At 36.3% G+C, this 7,023-nt stretch overlaps 1 long non-coding RNA gene across 2 annotated transcripts; it reads left to right on the top strand.

Annotated features, from left to right (window-relative positions):
* The first annotated feature begins 384 nt into the window (after positions 1 to 384).
* Positions 385 to 6,677, top strand: LOC130013179 (uncharacterized). Of its 2 annotated transcripts, XR_008788532.1 has the most exons (5): positions 385 to 455; positions 2,914 to 2,948; positions 3,787 to 4,065; positions 5,523 to 5,657; positions 6,225 to 6,677. It is a non-coding gene; the product is annotated as an uncharacterized LOC130013179 (long non-coding RNA). The 2 variants fall into 2 exon arrangements; XR_008788533.1 differs by lacking the exon at positions 2,914 to 2,948 and having other exon boundaries at positions 414 to 455.
* The last annotated feature ends 346 nt before the right edge of the window (positions 6,678 to 7,023 follow it).

The following is a 7,023-nucleotide window of genomic DNA, read 5'->3' as shown; positions in this document are numbered from 1 at the left end:
TAAAACATTACTCGGCATACATCTGGGCCCTCTGGGCTCCGTGCCCCTGAAAAAGTGTCCCAGCGGTCCCCACACCCTCTCACGGGCCCTCTTCGCCTTTGCCACTTTACTGATTGATAAATTTATACACAGTTTGTTTATACTCGAAAAATCAATAAGCACAATTCTGTACCTTACAATATCAGTGGGATGGAACTTTTTAGGTCACCCAAACCTCCCAGTCATTAAAGAAAACCGCATGTTAGTTTCAAAATAACTATGTAAAATGTTGGCATACTAAGTCCTACTCTATTTATCGTTATATTAGAATATAAAGACATGGAAATATTTCATCAGGTATCTCCACCAAGTATAATATACCTAAATATAAATAGAAGCGGAAATATTTCATAGTGTTTCCCTGTATTATCATACAGAATCAAAAGGTTATCGACATTTCAAATCTACTTGGTCAAGTAAGAATTTAATATTATTCTTTATTTATTAACACTGTGGCATCTAGAATTTGACGTGGGGTAAGGTGGGGTGGGGTGGGGTGCGGTGTGTGGCCGAATGGTTAACCCGTGGTAGATTATATGGTCTAACATGGAGTCAAGTAGATTGGTTTCGATTAGCTGCTTGTACGTACAAGGCATAGGGATACGCATGTCTAACCTAGTTAGTTTTCTCCGGTTTCCTCCCACTGATAAAGCGAATAATTGAAATAGAATTTTAGTCCCGAAATGTCCTGGTTTGTAGCGAGTGGACGTTAATCCCCATTTCTCTTTCTTTCTCCCTCTCGCATCTGGAACGGATTGTCTCGTCGTATTTGAGAAATAAAACAACCCAGTCTATGAAGCATGGCGAAAGAAGACAAATTTTGATACCACATTGTCATGTGTGGTCAGTGCTAGGTCCTGCACTGTTTGTACATCACATTGTAATGTGTGGTCAGTGCTAGGTCCTGCTCTGTTAGTAATTCTAACTAATGATATTCTTTGATTGGTGTCTAGCTTAATAGTATAGGAGAAACCTCTATTTTAAGACACAAATGTTACCATTTTTAGAAAGTGACGTCACATATTAGGTATGTCAACATCGCGTGCAATAAATACCGTACTGTTGCTAGTAAACGTTTTAATTATGTTGAAATAAATAATATGTAACGTCACTTCTAAAACTTTGTGTCTTAAAAAAGAGGTTTCTCCTAAACCATTAAAATCCTGAACCTCCCCAACCCTATATTATTCTACTGAGCTGCTTATTGAAAGATATTCTTATTACATTTAAATCGCCTTTACCTATAATTTTAAAACGAAATGGTGGCCGCTACAATAACAGAACGGTAAGACATCGGGGCGAGTTAATTAGCCCTCAATATTAACTTTTTTCCTTCTGTAAATTAAAATCCTAAACCATTTTTTTTTTAAATTGAAAAAAAAAAAACCAATATTAAGTAAATATCTGGGTCCTGTTTTACAAAAACTAAAGCTAAAATCACTAAAATAGATTTTAACTAAAATCAAATGAGATTTTAACTAAAATCAAATGAGATTTTAAATTTTATGCGTTTCACGAAGATAGATTGTAATTTAAAATGCAATTTTAAAAGATTTTAGTTAAAATTGCGTGCGCTCGCGCAGTACACGTTTCCGGTACGGGCACTTAGGAATACGCTTCGGAACTGAAAACTGTTGACAGGTTGAACTAACGGTTACAATATCAACCGTAGAGAGGTAAAATAAATGAGTTTATTGAATTTTATTCGTTTTAAAATGTATCGGTGGGTTGGCCCTGAACTTGCATGCTCATGCTTTTGTTACCTTGACATTTGATATATTAGCAGACTTCAATAGAAATAATGAGTATCGATAAACTAAATCGCTTGAATTTCGTAGATTTATGGTATTTTGGACAACAGAAACTATTGAGAGTTGTCGCAAAAAACGGATATTTATGACTCAAACGACTAATCTAGGCTGTAGATTACTGTCCAATTTTAACACTATATAACAACTTTGAAACTAATACACCAAATAGCCAATGTTCCGATGGATGCCTAGGCTGGAAATGTCAGCCCCATAGACCCTTTCAATGATACTTTAAAAATGCCAAAGTGCCACACTCCTTATTGGATAATGACCATCTGTCTTACTCAATGAAAATGATTTTTCCAAGATAAAATATATTTGTCTCCTACAACTTCCCAGATTTACGTTGTGTTATTAACGTAAGCCTTCATTAAAAATAATAAATTTATGATATTAAAATATAATTTCAAATCGGCCTGAGTAAATACGTTTAATATGGCATGTATAGTATTATAGGCCTTTAAGCCTTCTTATACCAAGCAATTGGCCATTGTAAACCATTATACACGAAGAAATATTTTATAGGTAAGAGTGCTCTTCTTTTCATGATAAAGGGTTTTTGTTTAGTGGGGTTTTAAGTGTTTTTGTCTCTCGGGGTTCTAAATTTGGGGCGTCATCTAATTGCCTTACATTAAAACAAACGGGCGGACCGTTGATGTATTTCACATGCTATGAAAAGAAATTGGATGAGAAATAATTATTGTTTTTGTGAATGATGGCATGTTAAAATTATGTGACCCGGGCCATTGGCAATCATTAATCCAAATATATCTACAGGCCCCAGGTACATAAAATAATACGCGAAGGTGTACAATGAGTAAAAGTCCCCAATTCTGCCTTACTACAAATATACATAGCATACGTGCTATCGAGACGGTATGATGTGACGCCACATGTAGGTCTATAATGCACGTGAACTTATAAAGGTCAGCCATCGTGTTCAGAGTTCAAAAAAGGTTTTCGCATTACCTCCATGAAACAGATTGAGATTTTACCTGTGATGAAATACTACGTATATTGCAGTATCAAATATAAATAACCCTTCTCACTTTTCTCTCTGCAGAAAAAGGATCATTATGGCTGTACCCTTGAACAAAGGTAAATTAAAAACAAAATCTTGGATTTTTCATTGAAATAGTAGCAGAACTAGAAATTATTTCTGTCACTTAATACGATTTCATAAAAAATATAATTATCTCAAAATGTGAATTTAAGCGTCAAACTCTTTAGTTACGATATCGCAATTCATTGTTTTGATATTAACACTCGTGCGTATAAACATTTGTGAGGAACTGGTTTATAATTGTCTTGTGAGAATTTTATACCTTGTCAGCTACTTAATGTCGAATATAATTCTGCAAATAGAAAGGAAGTGAGGCAGTGGCAACATTCATCATTTGACAAGAAACTACGAGTATTACATTATCGGACACTAGGGGTTTACCTCCCCCTTTCTTTCAACATTTTGCTGGATACAGGTGTCTAATCTATTCTGCACTCGGTGCTAGCTTTGTATTTGGAATCGTTCTTGCTGATGATATTGTGTTGGTCATTCTAGTAATCTAGATCTGAAAACAAATCTAGGTACCCTACCAACCCCATCAAAAGACGATTCTACATGGAACCTAACAATTACGTTATTTGTAGATTTTTATGGTTTCAAAAATACCTTATAATTCATATCATCACTGTTAATTCCTCAAATATTTTTTTACTCTGATTGATTATTATTCAGTCATTATGTGAAGCTGTAGTTTGATCGTATTTGAATAAAATTATGTGTCCAAAAACCTATTTATGTCTGGGGTCTTAGATTACCCCTTGTTTCCGACAACGTTTTTCGTGCGACGTGTCCGCACAAGGGTTAAAACATTATTCGCATTGCCTTTGTCATTACCCTTTTTTTTACATCCCTTATTATTGTTCTTAAATTTAGATTATCTGCCTTACCACTTACAAAAGTATAATGATCACGAACCAACCCTACGAACGCATCTTGCTGGCCAGATAAGTAACATTGCACGAGATTTAAAACATCGCAATGTCCTGCAAGATCACCAGTTGAAGAGAATTTTGACAGGAGTAGATATAAAGCCAGAAGATTGTGTATCAGAACTAATTAACACACTGAAAGAATACAAAGGTGGCCATTTTGATGTCTTTATGGACTATTTAACATCTCTTGGTTATGAGGAGTTAGTAAAGAACATAAAAGGTATGTATTATTAAATCTGCTGTTACTTAGTTTGTTAGATGACTAGGTTGTCGATTTCAATCATTCTGGCGGTCGAACACTACTTTATGTACCACAAGGCCATAATCTCACGTTAGTGTAAAAATAAACACAAAAGGTCTATGGATCAACAAGGGGGGTTGGATGGCTGAATGGTTAGCGTGCGCGCGCTGTATCATAAAGTCTGTCATTGAGTCGACTGGCGTGGTTTCGAATCCCCGGTTGTACGTGACAAGGAGTAGGGTCGCCTGTCGAACCTCGTGGGTTTTCTCCGGGTCCTCCGGTTTCCTCCCACTGCTAAAGACCCCTACACGCAAGCGAATTATTGAAATAAAATTAAACCATATGTTAGTCCCAAAATGACATAGTTTGTGTCGAGTGGACTTTAAGCCCATCTCTCTCTCTCTCTCTCTCTCTGGATCAACAACTACTGTATTTAAATCGTGTGTGTGTGGGTGGGGGGGGGGCGAATGGTTAACCAGAGGTTTAGTTGTTTACAATAAAAGTAGTGGTGCTGTTTATATTGCATTTGTGATGTATTTATTAATGAAACTGACCACTTATAAATCAATTACTAGTCTCATTTCAGCCAGCAATGTGTAGTAGAGACTAATACAGTGTGATATTATCTTTGTAGACGTAAATGGTTACTATTGTTGTCGTGCTACTTGCAAAGCAATATTATAGTGTTGTATAATACTACAGACAATCTGATTAAAACACAGATCCAATTTCGTTTCGTTTTTATAGTTCAAAATTTCGATTTTACTTGTCTTTACTACACTTGGATCTGGAAGCGTTGTTATTTAACCTGTGTTCTGCTTGAAATGAGGGGTCAGCCAATCAAATGGTCTGTCGAATCGAGTGTTTGACATTTTTTGCGCGGAATTGTGGGTAGACATTAGCGGCAATAGAAATCAAAACAAAGCAAAAGTAGATAAAAAAAAAATACATGGCGGTCGCTAATTGGTTAATCGAATGACTGACTTAATGGGGTCAAATGTCGCTTGCTTGGTACCTGACGTCATAGAACTTGAACTCCCACTATAACTTGTTAGATCTACATGTAGTGTAGGCCATCGAAAGTATAAAAAAACGAAACGAAATATAGATCTATATTTTAATTAGATTGTACTACGGATGTCCAAGTAACTACATTATTATTAGACATAGCTAGTACTTGGAGATTAATCAGTTTACAAGATACTGAATGTAAGAAACTGTTATTGGGCCAAAACAACTCTTGATGTAAAAATGGCCAAACTGCTTAGATTTGCGTCTACGGAAAATTCGGTTTCGTTGGATTTTATATATTGATATATGATGATCTTGAAAGATTGAAATTACTTTATTATAATTTAACCAATAAAGATAATGGTATATTAGTTAGCAGTGTTGTGCCGTATTTACAAACGCAATGTAATTTGGGTTATTTTCAGACGATTCGGGAGCAGGTCCGGTAACTAGAAGCCAGACACAGCCAAGAGCCCACGAGGAAGTCGCAAGCTACAGAGGGCCGGTAACAGGAATCAAGGTACAGCAAAGTACCCACCCGGAAGTCAAAGAGTACACAGGTTCGGAAATGACTTAGCTACATTGTCACTCATTATACCCGAATATATGAAGATAAAATCGGCAATGAGATACACATGTAATGCATTAGAGAGAGAGAGAGAGAGAGAGAGAGAGAGCTTAGCGTCCACTCGACACAACCTAGGTCATTTCGGGACTATCACATGGTCCAATTTTATTTCAATAATTTGCTTGCGCGTAGGGGTCTTTAGCAGTGGAAGGAAACCGGAGGATCCGGAGAAAATTCACGAGGTTGGACAGACGACCCTTCTCCTTGTCGTCTCAATGACAGACCTTATGATACAGCGCGAAAACGCTAATCATTCGGCCATCCAACCCTCAAGATAGATAGATATAGATAGATAGATAGATAACATCCATCCTGATAGGAAAAGAGATCACACGTATCACACGTTCAAAAATATGAGTTGTGTTGGTCGAACGCCACCCTCCATAGATAGCTATCTGGGCAGTCAGAAACAACTTACTTTTAAAGTGTTTGGTCGATAAGATGATCAGCAAGTGCTCGGAGTTATAATAATCATATTAAAAGAAATCATGTTTTACAGGTTTCCAAAAAGGAGTGATGAATGCCGATGATATGAAAGTATGGATATCAAACACCGAACGTATTGTACAAGATTTTCAAAGGAGCCTTGGCGACGTTATGATGCAATTATATCAAGCCCACATTATAGACATGAATGATAAAACTCGAATCGAAAGGACAACTAAAGACAAATACGAAGCAGATGCAGCAAGAGACTTAGTGGATCTTCTTGCAAATCGTGGTCCTAATGTCCTCAGAAGAATCATAAAGGCCCTGTCACCAGAATATAACATAGCAAAAGTCCTAGAAGATGCATTAAACAGTTAAAATTTACAATTTTCTGTGTCATGGCTGATCATTGTATATTTATCATTAGTATTTTGTATATCAGTCAAATCACGATCTTTTCAATTTTGTGACAGGCATTGCGTCATTTTAGCATTTTTTTTATATTGTAATCTTAAACTGAATGAACTATGTAAATTATTTGGAATGAATATAAATGTATCACTTTGCTTCGTGTCATTTCATTGATTTTATTTCGTTCTAAACGACTCACCAGAGCAGATCTTAAGGGATAAAGCCCAGCAGCTCTTCCTGTAATATCATTTGGTGGACATTTTCACGCTCTTACGGATTTTGTTGTTAAACATTTTTTTTATTCAGGATATCATAATGGGGTTGGGAAACAGGCTTGTTATAGCCTATGTAAAACACATCATCCTTAGGGGATAACGGCCTTAAGAAGGGTTTGAAGTTCTAATTCAATATTACCCAGAGTCGTTGACATTACCAACATGATGTAATGGTCAGTTATA

Source organism: Patella vulgata, chromosome 6 (assembly GCF_932274485.2).
Source record: "Patella vulgata chromosome 6, xgPatVulg1.2, whole genome shotgun sequence".
Classification (NCBI taxonomy): domain Eukaryota; kingdom Metazoa; phylum Mollusca; class Gastropoda; family Patellidae; genus Patella; species Patella vulgata.
This window is presented reverse-complemented; position numbering and strand designations above follow the sequence as displayed.